General features: G+C 37.9%; 1 protein-coding gene and 1 pseudogene across 1 annotated transcript in view; both read right to left on the bottom strand.

Annotated features, from left to right (window-relative positions):
- The window catches only part of FSIP1 (fibrous sheath interacting protein 1), a 193,043-nt gene that overhangs the window by 72,825 nt on the left and 98,375 nt on the right, over positions 1-21,843 (bottom strand). The window lies entirely within an intron of this gene.
- LOC124509047 (uncharacterized) lies at positions 2,640-2,772 on the bottom strand (annotated as a pseudogene).

Below are 21,843 nucleotides of genomic sequence, written 5' to 3'. Positions count from 1 at the left end.
CAAATACCCGCTACTTGAGCAAGAGGGAGGCTGCAAAAGCAGCACTTGGACAAACTGGCAGAAAAATGTCACCTCCCGCAGAGAAATGGAGGTGTTGAAACAAATCAGGTTGATTCTTGTTTTCATTAATGTTTAATCATTTACAGGGCAGACTTCATCTGCAATGAAAATCTGTTCATCAAGTTGAAAGATGAATGATAATTGCTTTGTGAGCATTTTAATATTAACTGGATCAAAATAGGGAACTAGCACAAGGGCAAAAACTAAAATTTAACAATTCTTCCTCAAACTTGTGTCATTTGGGGGGTGTGCTGAAGAAGGAAAGAATTTTAAACAGAAAATTTTATTCTCTCACCCTTTGGTTAATTGTGTTTAATTAAATACTTGGTAAGTAGGAGAGTAAACTAACTTTTTAAGTTGAACCTCTTTTTCAAAAACTCAACTGTCTGTGTGGGATTAGGGAATCCGGGATTCATTCTCTAAAGACTATGTTAATGTTTAAGTTGGTTGTGTTTTAAAGAACCTGAAGGCTCCTGCAGACTGTTTTCATTCTATGCCACTACCCCACTCCTGGGCACAGCTACCAAATTTTAGTGCCACCCCCATAAAAGCCAAGGGAGTAAGTTTATTTTTCCCAAGGTTCAACAGAGATCTCTTGTGCTTAGTGTGAGGGCAGTGGATTCCTGCATTAATGCATATTTTTACTAAGTTCTCACTTTATTTCAGCATACTACAGATATTTTCCAAGGCTTTTATAAATGCTCTAGTTTTCTGACTTAAAAATCCAAAATACAGTCATGAATGCCACATATCTGAATACTCCACACCCCAAGTGAATAATGCGAATATTTCTAGAAACTACCAATCGGAGCACTGAATCATCTTAGATTCAACTTTTAGTAGAAAATGGCCAAAATGGGGCACCTGGGGGGGCTCAGTGGGTTGACTGTCCAACTCTTGACTTCGCCTCAGGTCATGATCTCACGGTTTGCCAGATGGAGCCACAAGTTGGACTCTGCACAGACAGCACTGAGGCTGCTTGGGATCCTCTCTCTCTCTCTCTCTCCCACTCCCTCCCTCGCTTTCTCTCTCAAAATGGCTAAAGAGCATCCAAAGTTTCCAGAGCATCTCTCGCATGGGCAGGGAGCTGGCTTCACCAAAAGGCACAGAGAATCCAACGATTCAACCACCCAGGTCCCACTGAGTTCTGGGCTCCACATACTTCCAAGTCCGAAATCCAAAAAATTAGGGACATGTAAACACTGTCCAGGCAATCGCGTCCGCATAGGAAGTGGCTGCGAATGTAGGTTTTGGTCACAGAGACCAGGGGGTGCCTCCTGGTTTTGCCAGTTACTAATGGTGTGACACTGGGCTAGTTATTGAATCTCTCTAAGCCCCCGACTTCCTGGTGTGAAGATGAAGATCAAAGATCTGCTTTGGAAAGGTTGCCTGGGTGGCTCAGTCGGTTGAGCATCCAAGTCCAGCTCAGGTCATGATCTCACAGCTCATTAGTTTGAACCCCCATCCGGCTCTCCTCGCATCTTATATGGGGCTCCCTGCTGTCAGCTAGAAGTCTGCTTGGGATCCTCTGCCCCGCCCCTCATTCTCTCTGCCCCTCCCCCACTTGCGCTCTCTCCTTCAATAAATAAATATTTTTAAAAATCTGCTTTAGGAAATTGGACTGGAACCTAGGGAGATTCTGAGGGTCCGGCATTCAGTACGGTAGCTGCTGTGGGGGTGCTCGGTATTGGGTGATCGCTGTTAATATTGTTCTCAGCACTGAGATCAGTCCAAACACTTGTATCTGCTTAGAAAGGTCCTGGTTGTGAATGACATGACTGCCCGTCTCTCCCCTCCCCCCATTAATCGACAGAAGAGAAAAAGCACTGGTTGAAAAGGAAGGTAAGGGTATTTTGGCACTAGGCCTCTTTTCAGAACTTAGGAAATAAAACGACTGGTGCCTCTAAGCACACTCAAGGGAAAATCCAGGTCAGTAGCTTGAAACTTCATCCAGCTGCATGGAGATACAAAAATTAATTGTACACGATGCTGATATGATCATCATAGTAATAACAATCGACAACATTATAACACAACAACCTGGGAGAAAAATATCAGGCAAATTTTTTGGATTACTGATGCTCAGAGTGGTTATTCAAATTTCTGAAGACCACACAGCTGGTAAAAAGAAGAGCCAAGATTCAAATCCAAGTCTGTTTCATTCCAAATGTCCGTAACCACTAAAATACATTCCGAGTGTCCTCCCCAAAAGCTACAAACCTCATGCCCCAGCCCTACATGATAGGATGAGATGGTTAGGATGGGTGGGATAGAAATTCATGGCATGTTCATTACAGAAGTGTGTGGTCTAAGTAACCAAAAGAAAGGGTCAGGCTCTCTATACACTGCAGAGCATTCCACACAAAGTGTCAACCTAGAACAAGGGCCATTTAATCATCTTGCAATGTGGGGACTAAACAATTGAGAGCACAGGATAATCACAGAACTTTTCACTCTTAGGATGTGCAGACCCTAAAGCACATGTGAGCCATGATATTAAATCTCACAACCACAAACAGCCAAAAGGTATCTAAAGGGAGGAACTTAACCAATAGCAGTGAAAAATGCAGCACTTGAAGAAGACTTTTACCAACCCAGGAATAAATGCAATACAGTCTGATATAGACAAATAAGAATTTATTTTTTTTAAATCATACAATTGGATTAATCATAATTCTTCACTTGATCCTAGCCAAAAGGCCGAGAAGTGATGGATTAATCATAATTCTTAGTTCATAACACATAGGTTTATCTTTCCTTAATGGTCTATGCATGATCAGCTTTCGTATTTAATCATGTGTGTTTTTATGCATATATTTGTATGCTTTAGATACTATACTGTATGGTCATAAACTCACCACCTGACATGGGAACTGGAACATTAGCGACAACTGATGTCTCCCAAGTGCTTCTCCCTACCCACCTGTGTTAACTGTTATCCTGAATCATGTACTTGCCATTGACTGCTTTTTTTTTTTTTTTCAACGTTTATTTTATTTTTGGGACAGAGAGAGACAGAGCATGAAGGGGGGAGGGGCAGAGAGAGAGGGAGACACAGAATCGGAAACAGGCTCCAGGCTCTGAGCCATCAGCCCAGAGCCCGACGCGGGGCTCGAACTCACGGACCGCGAAATCGTGACCTGGCTGAAGTCGGACGCTTAACCGACTGCGCCACCCAGGCGCCCTTGTTTTGTTTTGTTTTAAGTAGATTTACATATTTGGGGGGGGGCAGAGAGAGCGGGGAAAGAGAGAACCCCAAGCAGGCTCCAGGCTGTCAGTGCAGAGCCCAACGCAGGGCTCAATCTCATGAAACCATGAGATCATGACCTGAGCCAAAACCAAGAGTTGGACGCTTAACCAACTGAGCCACGTAGACACCTCTGACTATTTGTTTTTTAATACATAGTTTACCCTGTGCATATATATCTGAAAAGAATATTTTTATAGTTTTAGTATTTTTAATTTAACATATTAGAAGTTTAAATGAGGGGGAAAAAGATATATCAGTAGATTCCGAAAAGCATTTGATAAAATTTTATGCAAATTCTTGATAAAAACAGTAGGAATAGAGAAGGGACTATCCTTAACCTGGTGTATTTTTTTTTTAATCTATAACAAACATCACACTTAATTGGAAAACATTAGAAGTATGGCCTTTGGAATCAAGAACAAGAAAACAATGGGGACACCTGGGTGGCTCAGTCAGTTAAGCATCCGCCTTTGGCTCAGGTCATGATTTCATGGCTCATGAGTTTGAGCCCCATGTCTGGCTCTGCACTGACTGCTCAGAGCCTGGAGCCTGCTTCAGATTCTGTCTCCATCTCTCTCTCTGCCCCTCCCCCACTCCTGCTCTGTCTCTCTCTCTCACTCTCAGATATAAACAAACATTTAAAAAAAAGAAGAAGAACAAGAACAAGAAAAGAACACCCATTATCATCAGTTCTATTCAACATTGTCATGAAGTTCTTAACAGTACCAGGAAAAAAAGGCAAAAATAATGGAAAAGAAGAAAATAAAAACGTCAATGATGAATATACACATAGAAAGCCCAAAAGAATCCACAAACAAGTTATTATTTTTTTAAAAAGAGGGGCACCTGGGAGCTCAGTCGGTTAAGCGTCGGACTTCGGCTCAGGTCATGATCTCATGGTCCGTGAGTTTGAGCCCCACATCAGGCTCTGTGCTGACAGCTCAGAGCATGGAACTTGCTTCGGATTCTGTCTCCCTCTCCCTCTGCCCCTGCCCAGCTCACACTCTGTCTCTCTCAAAAATAAATAAACATTTTAAAATAAAATTTAAAATAAATTTTAAATTTTAAATAAATTTTAAATTTTAAATAAATTTTAAATAAATTTTAAATTTAAAATTTAAAATAAATTTTAAATTTAAAATTTAAAATAACATTTAAAATAAAAATGTTTTAAAAAGAGAGTTTAGCAAGATAGCTGGATATAAGATCCATATACAAAAACCAATCACATTTCTATACACCAGGAATAAGCAGCTAGAATACATGATTTACAAGACATGATGTATATAATCGCATTAAAAATATCAAGCAACTAGGAATAAATATTTTTTTAAATAGATGGAAGATTCGGGGCACCCGGGTGGCTCAGTCGGTTAAGCATCTGAGTTTGGCTCAGGTCATGATCTCACAGTTCGTGGGTTCAAGTCCCCCATCAGGCTGTATGCTGACAGCACAGAGCCTGGAAGCCTGCTTCAGATTCTGAGTCTCCCTCTCTCTGCCCCTTCCCCACTCAGACCCTGTCTCTCTGTCTCTCAAAAATGAATAAACATTAAAAAAAAAAAATATGCAAGATTCAAACATGTGAATATTTACACTTTATTAAAAGACACTAAAGAATACCTAAATAAATTGAGAGATATATCAGGTTCCTAAGGAACACCTAATATCATAAAGATGACATTCTTTCCAAATTCATCTAAAAATTCAATACAATGCTAATCAAAATCCTAAGAGAATTGTTTATGGAACTTAAGAAGCTGATTTGTAAGTTCACACAGAGAAGCAAAGAAAAGGCAAGTCTTCCTGAAAAAGAAGAGCCAGGAGGGGAGCTGTGCACTATCAGTTATTAGAACCACTTACAAAGCTGACTGACTATGACTCAGGGCAGGGATAGACATACTGACACATGGAACAGAAGAAAGCTCAGAAAAAAATCCCAAGCACATATATGACATTAATACATGACAGAGGTGGTGAATTATATGATAAAAATGAAAACTGAACCTTTATTTCACATCATACAAAACCTAATTCCAGATGGATCAGAACTTAAAATACTGGAAGCAAAACTATAAAAATTTTAGTGAGGAGTATATTTTCTAATTCCTTCTGATCTTGACAGGGAAGGTTTTCTTTAAAAGAGTTCATTATAAAATATTCATGAATTGGCTCTGTTAAAAAGCAAGGACATCCAATCGTTAAAAGTCACCCTAGAAAAAGTGGAAGAAGTTGCAAACCAGGAGAGGATATCTCCTATCCATAAAGTTTCCAGAGGATTAGTATCAAGAACATATATTTTTTAAAAAATTCCTATACTAATAAGAAAAGCTGAATCAATGCGATTTTTAAAACTAGGCCAAAAACATGAACAGACCTTTTTTAAAAGAAGGAATACATATGGCAATAAGTATTGAATAAATATTTAACCTCGTTAGTGATCAGCAAAATACAAATGAAGACCCTTCTAAACCCACATAATTAGCAACATTCAGAAGTCCGATAGCATCAAGTGTTTAAAGAGAATATGGACGACAAGACTTCCAAAGTGTTTCTGGTAGGAATGTAAACTTAGGTACAACTGCTTTGGAAGACAGGATTGCATTATCTTATAAAACTGAACATTCAGACACTCTATGACCCATCAATTCTACTCCAAAGTAGAAACCAGAGGAACTCTTACACATGTAAAACACACAACACATACAAGAATGTCCACGGCAACAGCATTCACAATAACAAAAGGCTGGAAATAACCCACATGTCTATATACAAGAAAATATGTAAATAAATTTAGGTATATTCCCACTATGGAATAGTACGTTGCCTGCAAAAAGAGTGCACCATTGATGCACGCAAAAATATAGATAGACCTTGGCAACGTGATACTGACTGAAGAATTAAGCGCCAAAAGATTACCAACACTATGACACCCTTCTATCAAATATAAAATTCAAGGATGTATTGAACCAGGCATCCACAGTTTTCCACGTCCACAAACTGAAACCTCTACCTCTCTAAAAACTCATCCTAGACATACAAGTCTTCAGAATTCCCATGGCATAATATGCAAACCACTCCATTTATTTCATTTGATAAATTAAAAAATCGTACACTTCATCAAAATCAAATGAAATACAAATGGATAAAACTGAAAGTATACAGTGGCAGACATGACACCATCTCTCATCACTTATTAGGCATAGTTGGCTTGCTCATTTGAGTATGGAGATCATACTAATAACTCGAGTAAACCAGAAAAATATGGTATTTTATTGTGAAAAGGCATGTTTTGGAAAACAGCTCGTCACATAATTTATCTCGCCATACTTGGCAAGGCTGCTTGTATATACAGTGCCTATCTGTAGCCAGTTTTGAGTGAAGAGGGAAGGCCATACATTTGCCTAAAGATCACTTTTAAGTCCGGTAAGGAAATCTTTTTAGCTCCTAAATTAGAAGCCAGAGAAGCTTGGCAGCTTTCACATGTGGGAAACCTATCGAGCAGTGAATAGAATAATTATTCCCAAGGACTGAGCGTTCTGGACATAAAAATGCAGCTCAGTGCTCCATGAAAGCCACATTCGCCCTCCCACTAACTTTCAGGCAAACTAAAAATGTGGGCTTTTTTTCTCTTCTTTTCTTTTCTTTTTTTACGCACCTTAATGTCATTAGTCTGTTCTGATGACAAATAATTGCTTTTCATTGCCAGATATGTAATATATTAGCTATATGAATACAACAGATTAACCTGCTGTCCTGAAAACTGCTATTTGTGTCCTGAATATTAAACCAGTGCTTAATAGGTATTGGAGAATCTGCAAATTAAATGTAATAGCATTACCATGAGTTGTTATTACCATAGATATTTAGGTTCCACTCTTTTATGCCTTATCCACACTTATAAAGACTATACATAAAATAAGGGTCTTTCTCCTTTGAAAAGGAGAACAGAATACTGATAAGATAGTTTTAAGCACTGTGCATTTAGTATTCTTTATCAACCCTTCCATGTGTCAGAGTGGTGTTCTACTCGTCAGTGGCAGAAAGTATCAAGAGACTGGGAGAATACAGTAGGAAAGCCCCCATAAAAGTATGGAAATGAGAATACTCTACAAATGTAGATCAATGCTTTATGACAGAAATGGGGATATTGAAATGGGTTAGGTTTTCTAAATTGATAATGTCAAAAATTATTTGGGATGTGATTCATGATATGCAGTAACCAAAACACAAATACTTTTATTTCCTATAAAGTATTCTGACACCCTAATTGCATACATTGACAATGTCAGTGACATGCAAATTAACACAGCCTTTCTGGAAAGCATGAACTTGAGTTTAATCATACATATATCTCTCCCCCAACTAGACTATGAATTGAGAGCAAGGACTGTCTTCTTCCTTGCTATATCCATGGTGCTTAGGGAAACATTTTTGACTGAGTGAATGAACTTGGCATTATGTATCAAGAACCTTTAAAATTTTTTCACACTCCTTTAAACCAGTAATTCTACTCCTAGGAATTCATCCTAAGGAAATTATCAAAGACAGAAAGAGAAATATATAAGAATGTTTGTCACAACATTCTTTCTAGTAACACAAAATCTAAGTGTCCAACAACAAGGAAATTGGTAAAATGTGCTGTATCACACAATGTAATATAGTATTAGGTAGTTATTTAAAAGCATATTCACAAAGTGTAATTATTGACAAGGGGTATTTTCATAAGATAACACTATATGTACAATCTAAATAATGTGTATATACATCTATATACACCTAGATTCTAATTTATTGCAAAGGTATGCATGGGTATATTTGTATATACAGAAAAATAACTTGTAGAAAGAGAATTACACCAAAATGCTAAAAGTAGTTAACACATTTTGCTAATAAATACAACTTAGCAGTCCATATATTTAAAAACTTACAAAAGTAACTAAAGTTATACTTAGTAAGTGAAAAATAAATAATTTAGCTAATAATAAACACACTCTTTCTTGTGTGCGTTCTATCTGTAAGCTATCCAATAATCACCAAAATGAAGCATTTGGGATTTAGTCTTAAAAAGTCAGAAACAAGACATTCATAAGGAAGAGGAAAATATGTAAATACAGGTTAAACACCACAAGAGCAGCTCCACCCAAATGAGCACATGCTTTAAAAATAGTCACACACATAAAATATCTCATCGGAAAGGTAAATATCAGTGAACACTTTGTTTGAAATATAGAAGAATTCATATTTAGAGTAATGATAACAGATGCACACTTTACAAAAACGCTCGAAAATCTTTTAAAATAATAAATACATTTGTTTCCAAGCTTTGCTTTCTAAAAATATAAATTCAGCTACCAAGTCTTATCAAGGGTGTGGGATTTTCCTCTTTCAATAGTGTTTTATGTTATTGCTACCTAAAGTCAATGACAATATGCGAACTGTGGACAAATGCAGTGGAAACGCTGTAACCCCACAGGAAGGCAATCTGAAATCACATGGCTGAGTCTGCCTCCCTCTATCCTCTGTCCATACCAAGCCACAAGGCCTGCTAAAATGAAACAGTGGAGGCTAAGTTCACTGACATGCTTTTAGGTTTTTTAATTCTTCGGATATGTTCTGTTGTCGTTGTCTTTTTTTTTTTCTTTAATTTAGGAATCATCCCCACTTTTATAAAGGTTTCAGAAAAATTCAAAAGCAAGGGTATTAGGCTATCCATATGTGCAGGTCCCTTCTTAAGCTGGCGTCCTCGGCTGGTTACTCTGTCTTTGAATCTGTTTCTCTCCTTGTTAGTTAAAACAAGCTCAGTAGATTCTCATGACATTTTAGGAGGTTCTACACTCGGACAGCCAACACTGGATTTTAAGAAAGATGGAAAAGAGGGGCACCTGGGTGGTTCAGTCGGTTGGGCATCCACCTTTGGCTCAGGTCATGATCTTGCAGGTTGTGGGTTTGAGCCCCGGGTCAGGCTCTGTGCTGACAGCTCAGAGCCTGGAGCCTGCTTCAGCTTCTGTGTCTCCCTCTCTCTGCCCCTCCCCCACTCATACTCTGTCTCTGTCTCTCTCTCTCTTTCTCAAAAATAAAAAAAAAATTTTTTTTAATTTAAAAAGAAGAAAGAAAGAAAGAAAGGAAGAAAGAAAGAAAGAAAGAAAAAAGAAGGAAGGAAGGAAGGAAGGAAGGAAGGAAGGAAGGAAGGAAGGAAGGAAGGAAGATGGAGAAGAGTTCAGTATAATTATTGCAAGAGCCTGGGAGTCCAGGTAGGCTAAAAACTAAGTAACCAGGACCCCTGAATATATTCAATCAAGCTTTAGAAACCAAACAGATCAGGACAAATATCACACAGCCTTGTACATTTTTCTGAACTGTTCCCCCGCCAAACTGATATGGAAAAAAGAACCTCCAACCCAAGTAACACCCAAATTTTGGTCAGTCTCAGCTACTATTCAGTTGGGACAACCATGAAATCTAATTTCCTTTTTTTTTGTTTGTTTTGTTTTAAGTTTATTTTGAGAGAGAGAGAGTGCGCAGGGGAGGCACAGAGGGAGGGGGAGAGAGAGAATCCCAAGCAGGCTCTGCTCCTGACATGGAGCCTGATCTCACAAAACGTGAGATCATGACCTGAGACAAAACCAAGACTGAGCTATCCAGGTGCCTCCATGAAATCTAATTTTAAAATAAGAGCTCTTCTGGGGCACCTGGGTAGAGCAGTCAGTTAAGTGTCTGACTTCAGCTCAGGTCATGATCTCACAGTTTGTGGGTTTGAGCCCCGCATGGGGCTGTGTACTAACAGCTCAGAGCCTGGAGCCTGCTTCAGACTCTGTGTCTCCCCCTCTCTGCCCCTCTCACGCTCATACTCTGTCTCTGTCTCTCAATAATAAAATAAAATGTTAAAAAAAATTTTTTTTAATAAGAGCTCTTCTATATCTGAGATGACACAGAGCTTGGTACAAAGATAACCCAGTTGAACAGGCTACTTTACCACCATATACAAGAAAAGCAGAGATACCAAGAAGAATATTTATGTTAAAGCATTTTAATGATTAGCCAGTGCTAAGAAATATTAATCTATTAAAAGGATTAACCCAACAATGTCATCACACGTGTTTCCCTGGCTACATAATTTTCCATTTGTCACGGGTACAAATTTTAACATTAATATTTGTAATAGCCACAAGGTACCAAAGCTATTATTTGTCATAATAAATGTTCAGCTTTTCCAGCTCTGAATCTTTCAGCACCCACCTGAATGTTTACAATCATGTAAGTGAAGTCTATACCACAGTAATCTGAAAGAGTAAAACTCTTAAGCAAGCTCCCTAGGTACTAGACTAATTTAAATGAATGAAATGTACTTCTTCTTTTTTTTTTTTACTGTTTTTTAATATTTCCATTTATTTTTGAGAGACAGAGCAAGTGGGAGAGGGGCAGAGAGAGGGAGACACAGAATCTAAAGCAGGCTCCAGGCTGAGCTGTCAGCACAGAGTCTGATGTGGGGCTCGAACTCACGAGCTGTGAGATCATGACCTGAGCCGAAGTCAGACGCTCAATGACTGAACCACCCAGGTGCCCCTGAAGTATACTTCTTCAAACAGAGAAGTGGGGAAATTTTAAGAATGAAACCCAGAACCTTACATCATCAGGGTAGTCTTAAAGCATAAAAAAAGTAATTTTAGTATAAAAGGAAACAGTTCTTTATAGAAAAGCTAGTAAACATCTGACATCACTATCCCAAAGAATTAGCAAAAGATAAAAACATAAACAAGTTGACAAAGAATTAGCAAAAGATAAAAATATAAACCAGTTGACAAGTTGACAAGGGTGTTTCATAAATACACATACAACAGGGCAGGAGCCAGTTCTTAAAGAGGACATATGCAGGACACCTGCCTTCCCTCAGAGACAGTGCTGTAGCTGCCGTGACAGGGACCGCAAGTTGCCTCTCAAAGACTTTGACATAGTATCAGTGTTTTTAGTTGGCCATATAGCCATTCAACTAAAGACTCATTTCCCAGCCTCTCTTGCTGTTAGGAATGGCCACATAACTAAGTTTGGGCCAGTCGGTTGTGAGTATAGAAGCTATATGCAAATTTTGAGTTATGACCTTCCCCCTGGCTTGAACATGGTTGCGATGGTGACAGGAACAGCAGGCATCTTAGACCAGGGGCTGGAAACCAGGTGAGCATCAAGGTACAAAGAACCTGGGTCTCTGATAACTACGGAATGATAGTCAGCCCTGGACCTTCCATCTAGACACATGTGTGGCAGAGAAATAAACTCTATCTTGTTTGCACCATGATTCTTCAGGGTTTCTCTATAAATAGCCATCCACTAAATTCTATTCCTGAAATCATTATTACACCATATGTTAACTTGGATTTAAATAAAAAATATAACTAAATAAATAAACAGCCATCAATCAGTCAAAATAATATAACAGCTAACATTTATTTAGCATTTATTACATATCAGACACTGTGCTAAGTGCTTTACATAATCTCTCAATCACTCAAAATGGTACTTTAAAGCACTTATGGAGTACTTATGGAGGAGAGACAGCTTATGGAGGAGAGGCAGCTTGTCTGAAGTCACTCAGCTACCAGGGCTTGGACACAGGCCTATGTGACGCTGGTGCCATGGCCAGACTCTGAACTACCACCCTCTGCCCTCTAAATTCCATTTGTCTGATATCCAGAGCAACCATGGTCCTCTCCTACAAAGCATCTCAAGCACACTGAGTTCGTGCCTCAAATTTGACTGGCATATCTTCAAGACTATGCAGAAGCAAAACTCTATCATACGCTCATTGGCCCTGGCAACGATTTTTTTTTAATATGATACTTAAAAAGCACAAGCAACAGAATAAAAAAAAAAAGTTGGACTACATCAGGCTAAAAAGCTTCCACACAGCAAAAGAGATCAATCATCAACAAAATAAAAAGACAATCTGTAGAATGAGAAAAAAAAAAAACATTTGCAAGCCATATATCCGATAAGGGGCTAATATCCAAAACATACAAAGAACTCATACAACTCAATATCAGACCACCAAATAACCCCATATAAAAATGGGCATTTTGGAGAATAGACATTTCTCCAAAGAAAATATACATAAGGCCGACAGGCACATGAAAAGATGCTCAACATCACAGATCATTAGGGAAATGCAAATTCAAACCACAATGACCACAGTGGAGTTACCTCAGCCTATTAGAAGGGCTAGCATCAAAAAGACAAGAGATAATAAATGCTAGTATGGATGTGGAGGAAAGGGAACTCCTGTACCCTCTTGGTAGGATCATAAATTGGTGAAGCCATTATGGAAAACAGTATGGAGGAATCTCAAAACATTAAAAATGGCACTATCTTATGATCCAGCAATGCTACTTCTGAGAATATAGTAATGAAAACACTAACTCGAAAAGATATCTGCAATCCATGTTCATAGCAGCAATATTTACAGTAGTCAAAACATGGAAACAACCTAAGTGTCCAAGTGTCCGTCAATGGATGAATGGATAAATGTATGTTGTATACATAAGTATACAGAATAGATATGCATTGGAATATGTATATATATATATATATTATATTAATGTAATATTACTCAGTCATAAAAAATGAGGAAATCCTACCATTTGCAACAACATGGATGGACTTTGAGGGCATTATGCTAAGAGAAATAAGTCAGAGAAAGACAAATATTTTATGATCTCACACATAGAATCTAAAATAATAACAACCAACTCATAGAAAAAGAGATCAGATTTGTGGTTACCAGAGGTGGGGGTGGGGAGGGGAAACTGAAGGAAGGTGGTCAAAAGGTACAAACTTCCAGCTGTAAGATACATAATGGGATGTAATGCACAACATGATCACCGTAGCTAACACTGTTGTATGATCTATAGGAGAGTCATTAAGAAAGTAAATCCTAAAAATTCTCATCTCGAGAATTTTTTTTTGCTTTACTTTTTTCTCCTTTCTTTTCTTTTTATTGTATCTATATGAGAAGATGAACGTTAGATGAACCCAGTATGGTAATAATTTCACACTGTACGGAAATCAAACCATCATGACGCACACGGTGAACTTATACAGTAAAATGCATGTCAATAATTTCTCAACAAAACTGGAAAGACAAAACTATACACCAAATAGTTAAGAGTTTTTTGGTTTTTGGTTTGGGAGTAGTTTTTTGTTAGTTTGTTTAGAAAACAGGACATTATGGAGGACCTTCATTTTCTGCCTTATATATTTTTATAATGTTTGAACATCTTATAATGTTTTTTATAACCAGCTAGCATTACTTTTATTATCTGAAAAGGCAGTAAAGATTTTTTAAATTTTTAAATTTTATTTAAATCCTAGTTAGTTAAGTTAACACATAGTATAATAATGATATTGGCAGGGCAGTAAAGATTTTTTAAAACACATCCCAGAAATTTTCCTGTTTGGAAATTTAAAAATGTGTAATTGAAGGGGCGCCTGGGTGGCTCAATTGGTTAAGCGTCCGACTTTGGCTCGGGTCATGATATCACAGTTTGTGAGTTCGAGCCCTGCATCTGGCTCTGTGCTGACAGCTCAGAACCTGGAGCCTGCTTTGGATTCTGTGTCTCCCTCTCTCTCTGCCCCTCCCCTGCTCATGCTCTGTCTCTCTCTCTGTCTCTCAAAAATAAACATTAAAAATTTTTTTTAAATTAAAATGAAAATTAAACAAATAAAAATAAAAATCTGTAATTGTCAGTTATAAAGAAAAAGTGCCAAAGTGCTAGAGAAATGTAATGATGTGGATGAAATGTTTTAAGAAAAACTCAGATTTTTAAAAATCAATTTTCAGCCATATTATACTAACATGGATATACAGCAGCCTACAACACTAACTATAGGGTAACATGGGAAGAAAGTTAAGTGAGAAAAATTAGGCAGAAAAAATATAAAGGTAAAAGAGATCACATGAAAAGAATTACAGAGGTGAGATAAATGTACAAAATATATGGGCTAGAGATGGGCTAAAAGGTTTTTTCTGAGCTTCCTAGAAGACAGGGCAAAAAGGTGCTCAGAATGTCAATCAGATCATAGAAAGTGAGCCATTAGAAGGAAGCACAACTCATTTTGGCACCAGAACCCACTGAGATGCCTCTCTGGCAAGTCCACAGCAGGAAGGTACTTTTTCACATAATGAACTGGGTCTCCAAACACATGAAAGATTCTTGAACTTTGGGGCCCATTTTCAAATACAGAAGTTCAATAATTTTAAGGCCAAAATTTGAATAACTTAAAGCTGAAAGACATGCACATTACACAGAAGCTGAAATAAAATGGTCCCGATACAGTTACCGGACCAGTTTCCAACCACCTTCTCCTTTATATAAATGATATAGTGTAATTTACTTTCCATAATTTACTTTCCTTGCAGATGCTAATATCCTAAATATTAGTGACCCATTTTTAAATATGCAGCACTAAAATCATTATGGTCTGACATTTTTATAGGCTTATAAAACACATTTTGTTCCAACTGTTTTTATTAGGAGAAATGTGGCCTGCTGAAAACCAAAACCCACATATTTTACTTTGAAAAAAAAAAAGGCAGCTAGAAATATAAAACCCCACACATTTGCTTTTAACACTGCTTGGGAACTAAAACCTATAATGTGAACTTGACATCTATTAATGGGTTGCTCAAAGAAACTGAGACTATGTTTTAACAGAAAGCAGCACTCTGAGCTCACGCCACAACCCATGGTATTCTCACTGCTCCCCAGCAAGGGGGTGAGTGGGGTGGCCATGCCTGCTGAGGCTCCCCGGATGAGGGCCTGCTTTCACAGGCATCTCTGTACCGTTGTGTCTTCAGTCTCAAGAATACAGAAACAAATTCTTTGGAATTTAGCCTCTGGGGAGGCAAGCGAATTATGTTAACCACATGCAAACATTTATATTACTCTCTGGTTTATTTCCATTACCTTCCCCCTGAAATTGCAATTTAAAATCAGATCTTAGAAGACTACATATGACAAGACATCCATAGTTTTTCCTTTTCATGCCTCATGAAAGGACAAAATTTGTGAAACCAATTATTTAATATCATTTAAAGTTCAGCACTGTAATCACAGATGTATTGAAGTGAATATTTGTTCCTTAAAATACAATGTATCCCCAACTCTCCTGCTATAAATTCAATGTCAAGCACAAATGGAGGAAGGAGATAGTCAGAAGTAACTCTGACATTTGGAAATGAGGGGGGAAAAAACTCCTGGAACAAAGAAGTGATTTTAGCAATAACGGGATGAGTCAACGTATAAAAATTAATCCTGGTCCATGATTAGGGGATGAAAAAGAATGAAACTAAGTATAAGTAGATAGTAGATATAACTAGATAGGAGGGGGTGGAGGCAAAGTAAATCGTCAGCAGAGGCCTGGTTGGTCTGAGTGGGTTCTTGGAGAACAGGTCAGCAGAAGCTAATGGGATGGTTAACAGTCAAATGAGCCAAATGATTTCCAACACATCCCAAACATAAGTCTATATAAGCTCTCTGTAGTTGTTCCTTTAGTACATGTTTCCAGTTGGAACTTCAAAACCTTACATAAACCACAACCAAGTGGGGTTTATCAAAGGAATGCAAGACTAGTTGAATATGCAAAAATCAGTATAATCTACCAGATTAGCAGTCCAAAGGGGAAAATATGTATATGATCCTATCGACTGATGCAGAAAAGCATTTGACAAAATTCAGCATTTGTTCACGATAAAAACTCAGCAACATAGGAAACTTCTTCAACCTGATAAAACCTGCAGCTAACATCATACTTAATGGTGAAAGATTGAATGGTTCCCTCCCAAGATCAGAAACAAAGCCAAAATATCCACTCTCATTACCCCTATTTGACATTGTATGGGAAGTTCTAGCCAGTATAAGAAAAGAGGCAAGGAAAAGAAATAAAAGGCATACAAATTTGCAATAAAGAAATAAAGCTAATCCTACCCACAGACAACATGAATGGCTATGGAAAAAATCCCAAGGAATCAGGGGGGGGGGGGGGAAGCTCCTGGAACAAAGAAGTGATTTTAGCAATAACAGGACGAGTCAACATATAAAAATTAATCCTATTCCTATATACTCTAGCAATGCACAATTAAAAACCAACATCATGTCACTCACAAAACTTCCAAAAGATGAAATACTTAAGTATAAATCTAAAATATGTACAGGATCTGTATGTTAAAGACTACAAAATCCTGCTGAAAGAATCTTTTTAAAAAGACCAAAATAAACATAAAGGCAGATCAAGTTGATGGACTGGAAGATACAACATAACAAAATTCATAGAACCTTATGCGGGGGAAAAAAAAGTCATTTTTCTGTACGTTAATTAAAAATGAAACACCTTTAAAGACACATTTGAGATCATTTAAGCTTAAGAAATTACTGTTAATTTTGTTAGGTGGATAATGGCATGGTGATTATATTTCTAAAAATTCCTTATCAATTACAGATTCTCACACTAAAGTATTTATGGGTGAAATGACCTGATGTCTTAGGTATGCTTTAAAATAACTCCAAGTGGGATAGGGTCAGGAAGGGGGACATGACCTTGATAACTGCTGAAGCTAAAGATGGGTGACAGGTACCTAAGTTTTCATTACACTCTTCTGACTACATTGTTGTTTGTGTTTGAACTTTCCATCCTAAATCGTTTTTTAAAATAAACTAAATTAAAAAATAATAATAAACTAAAAAACAACTAAATAATAATCATCATCATCTAAAAAATAAACCAAACGTGATTCAGAGAGGACATTAAGGTGTATGGGCAACATTATTCAAAAGTTGGAGAACAGAAATTCTGGCTGTGATTCCTGTCTGCCTCACTCACCATTGTATCCTTCATGCCAAACACAATACCTGGCACACAGGACATAGGACACAGTCCATAAATTGTTGCTGAAAGAAAAACAAATGGTAAGCAAACAAAGGGTCAACTTCAGCCCTGTAGAAGCATATAGCACCAAGAATCACAATGAATTATTTTCCTTAAGTGAAATCCAAATAGGGGAAACTGGCTGAAAATCTTTCTTGAAATGTTCAAAATCCAGAGCCATCCCTCATTCCTTCCCTTCCAAAATATCTCAGCCCACACTAGTTTTCTGTTTTGTGAACCCTTATAGTAAACGATCTCAACAATTTTTTAGTAAATAAAATACAGTGTTGAACTGTCCTCTTATGTATGGTGTCTGAGCTCTGGCTTTCTCATCAGATGATGAGAATGAAAATACCTACCCTGGATTGAGTCCTCACCACACATCCAAACACTGTCCTAAACACTTTGCATTCAACCCTGTGAGGTCAGTTATCCTTATCTGCACTCACAGATGAAGAAACTAAGGCATAGAGAGGTCAGGTAACTTCTCCAAGGTCATACAACTAGTAAGAAATAGAGCAGAGAACTCAACATAGGCAAGTTGGCTCCATACTTGTCTCAACAGTGCCTCTTACAAGGATCTTGAGAACCCAGCCTCCACAATACATATTTTTGTATTCTTCTCAGCAACTATCACCTAGCACAGTATTGGGCATGAAAATCAACACTTTACAATCTAAATGATTAATGTGTTATGCAGGCTCTTGCAAATTCAGAGAACATCTTTAGGGAAAATTTTTAGCTAAAGTCTGCATCATTCTAAAGAGATCTCCTGTAGTTTCTTTATGTTTTATTTAATTCCACCATGAGAATTCCCTGGACAAAATATATATAATACACATTTTATATATATATATATATATATATATATATATATATATACACACACACACACACACACACACACACACACATATATATATACACACACACATACATACATATATAAAAATGTGTGTGTGTGTGTGTGTGTGTGAGAGAGAGAGAGAGAGAGAGAGATGACAAAATGTTAGTACTTAATCAGACGTTAAGATTCTTTATGAAGGGGCGCTTGGGTGGCTCAGTCAACTGACTCTTGATTTGGGCTCAAGTCATGATCTCACAGTTTTGTGGGTTCAAGCCCCACAGCAGGCTCTGCACACTGACTGCCCGTGGAACCTGCTTGGGATTCTCTTTCTCTCCCTCTCTCTCTGCCCCTTCCCCACTCATGCTCTTTCTCTCTCTCAAAACAAATAAATAAACTTAAAAAAAAAGGTTCTTTATGTAAACATTGCCCATAATGAACCCCAAAATAATACTAGTAAAAATCCTCCTAGGGAAATTTATTTTATAACCTAGTTTAAGTCCTTTACTACCAATGTTTTCCCCCACCCATGTCCCCTGAACACACACACACACACACACACACACACACACACACACACACACACAGAGGAGCCTTCAAAGATTTCTTGTCACTGAGGACATAAACCCCCCAATTCCCTCTGGGAATTTTGATCATTTTTTAATTTTTATTTTCAAGAGAGAGGAAAGAGACCACAAGCAGGGAAGGGGCAGAGAGAGAGAAAGGATGTGAAGCTGGCTCCACACTGACAGTACAGAACCCAATGTGGGGCTCAGACTCACCAACTGTGAGATCCTGGCAGCAGCTAAATTCAGTTGCTTAACCCACTGAACCACCCAGGCACTCCTTGATCCTTCTTAATATCTCTCACTAAGTTTGTTTTGGAAAACCTCAATATTTGACACAGTTCTGGATTACATGTGGTTTAAGGATTAAGAAATGATTACAGGGGCGCCTGGGTGGCTCAGTCGGTTAAGCGTCCGACTTTGGCTCAGGTCACGATCTCACGGTATGTGAGTTCGAGCCCCGCGTCGGGCTCTGTGCCGACAGCTCAGAGCCTGGAGCCTGTTTCGGATTCTGTGTCTCCCTCTCTCTGACCCTCCCCCGTTCATGCTCTGTCTCTCTCTGTCTCAAAAATAAATAAACGTTAAAAAAAAAAAAATTAAAAAAAAAAAAAAGAAATGATTACAGTCAGCTATCTATGGTTCTAATGAAGTATGTGCTTGCTGAACATAGCTCATCTGAAACAAAAATTTTTTTCCTCAGATGAGTTTTCCCATTGATCTTTTTCTTCAACACTATCCTACTAAAGAAAAACTTAGCTTAAAAGAACAAGAAAGGCTTTTAATGAAATTTCACTGCACCTGGCCATCATCCAAAATTTAGTGAGGTCCCACAATACACTCCCGATACTGTGCATGTCTTCTGTATACTTACATGTGAGCTCATTTCAATGAAATGGTAAACTACTAAGCTAGGATTTTTAAGTTCAATTCAAATCTTTGCTGACAAAATTAGCAAAAAGGATAGCAAAAAACATCCAGCTAATAAAATTAATTTCAAAGAATGAATTAGAAGTAGAACAGCTTTAGTGACCATAAAGCAGAAGTAAAAACATTGTCCTATCAAGGACAACATTATGCTAACTAAATTCTCCATCTGTATCTGAAAAGGATTCTGCCAGAAACCCCAGCACTATAGGCAATCTACCTCTGATACTCAAATCGCCATTGGCAAGAAAATACAGACGTGACAGTGTGACCACTAGGTGGCATGTCCACACCATTTCTTTCATCCTTACACCATCTTTCAGGGCTTTCCCACAAGATTCAAAACGCAAGTGTCTCACTTTAACAAAGAAAACAAATTTAGAAAACATATTTTTAATGAAACATGCTTCCTGTAACTTTCTGCATATAACGCTTTGGTATGTAATCATAAAAGACTATCTCACCAAACTAATTGTAATTTGATGTTCTGTCCCCCTCTCTCTTTGGCAGTGTATCACTCCAATATGACAATATAGAATTGGGATAAATTTAGTTTCATTCTCTTCTGTCATAAATAGCTTCTACACATGTATAACAAGAATCCTTTCTGCCCCTCCATCATGTAAGGTGGCTAACACACGTGTCTAAATGAGAAAAATAAAATACAATAAACAGTGACCTCTATTACTTTTCAAATCCCAGCAGATGATGGCAAATGCCAGGTGACCCAGCACCCAGGGTAGAATGTACATCATTTCTCCTTCCATTTTAAAAGACATTTTTAAATAGGTCTAGGCTGTGACCCTGCAGCACTCACAAAAAAATTAGTAAATTTCTCAAGACCTGGGTGGCACCTTTAGCTCAAAAGGGGAAATCTGAGTAATGGGCATTTTGTTTAGTTGAAATTTTTAAAATTCTGTTCGTTGGCATGGTGCAATTTACTTGTATTTGCAAAATATCACCTCAGTTCTGTCTATTTATTTGTTTTTATTTGCAAAATACCGCCTCAGTTTCAGATGGCTGCAAATAAGCTGGATCTCAAGTAAAGGTAAAAGTTACGTGTGGCTTCTTGTAAATCTCAGTCTCTCCTTTGCCTACCCAGCCTGTGTCCTCTACCTGTCAGCTTCTTGCTGGATAACACCTCCCGCTGTTGACACTCAGTGCCCTTTCACCTCTCAAACTAATCAGAAAGGGGTAGAATGAGCCCTTTCCATTCTAAAGTAAATACATGCTGGTCATTTGCAGAGTGGGTCCTTCCCTCCCATGTGGTCCCCTGACCCTTTGTTACCTGCCTTTATTTTAGCCCATAATACCTCACACTGTAACTCTCTACAAGAGGGTCTCCTCCACTGGGATAAAAGTTTGTCAAGAAAGAAGACTGGGTCTTAATCAGCATTCCCTAAACCTACTATATGTTTGTAAATAAGTTTTGTCAAAAATGCTTGTTTAATGGAGGTATCCTCTTGCCTTGCCCTATTTACATTTTAAGCCTCTTTTCTGCGGAAAGAAAGACTTTACCTCCATTTGATGCAAGAGTTATTAATTTTAGAGTTCAAGAACCAGCTTTTCTGTACATGTATGCAAGTCATTTTTCTAGGAAAGAGCTTCACAGCTTTCATCAGATTCTTCAAGAGGTCTCTAATTCCAAAAATTCAGAACCCAACTATGCTAAAGAACTTTAGGTGTAAGGAATCAGAAAGGAGGCATATTACTAGGTACAGGGGCCTTTCCACCACCCCCAGAACCATCTTATTAGGCAGCTACCTACTTTGCTCCTTGATGATGTCTACTGAATACAACATAGACCAACTTGTCCCTACTAAGAAAACCAGACCAGTTGGTTCCAAGGTTGTTACAACCATATGTAGTCACAAAATAAGCACTTTAAAGAAACCACAACTATAGGCAGACGATGATGATTAGACAATATATACAGCAAACCCTCTCATCAGAAAGATAAAGCCATACTGAAATCAAAGTATTATATTTATAATAATAACAAAAAGATTAGTTCCTTAAATGTCCAAACAAATGGTGTATATCACCAAAGTCCTCCAAGGGAAAAATACTGGAAGCAAATGAGACATCATATGGGTACATTATTATTTTGTTTCTACCATTCATCTTCCAATATGGGTTTTGTTAGGTCACTCATTTCTCCTGTCAGAAATAGTCTCTTCCACTCTCCCTCTAACCAACATCTAAACTATGAATCAAAACCAACCTTCTAGGTAGGAGGCCAGCACCTGTGTACTAAGCTTTCGGGGGCAGGGTTAGATTCAGATGGT

The sequence above is a fragment of the Lynx rufus genome, unplaced genomic scaffold (genome assembly GCF_022079265.1).
Source record: "Lynx rufus isolate CCGP_SWC_20201006 ecotype Redwood Valley unplaced genomic scaffold, mLynRuf1.p SCAF_13, whole genome shotgun sequence".
NCBI lineage: Eukaryota > Metazoa > Chordata > Mammalia > Carnivora > Felidae > Lynx > Lynx rufus.
The sequence above is the reverse complement of the archived record's forward strand: the minus strand, read 5'-3'. Positions and strand labels throughout refer to the sequence as shown.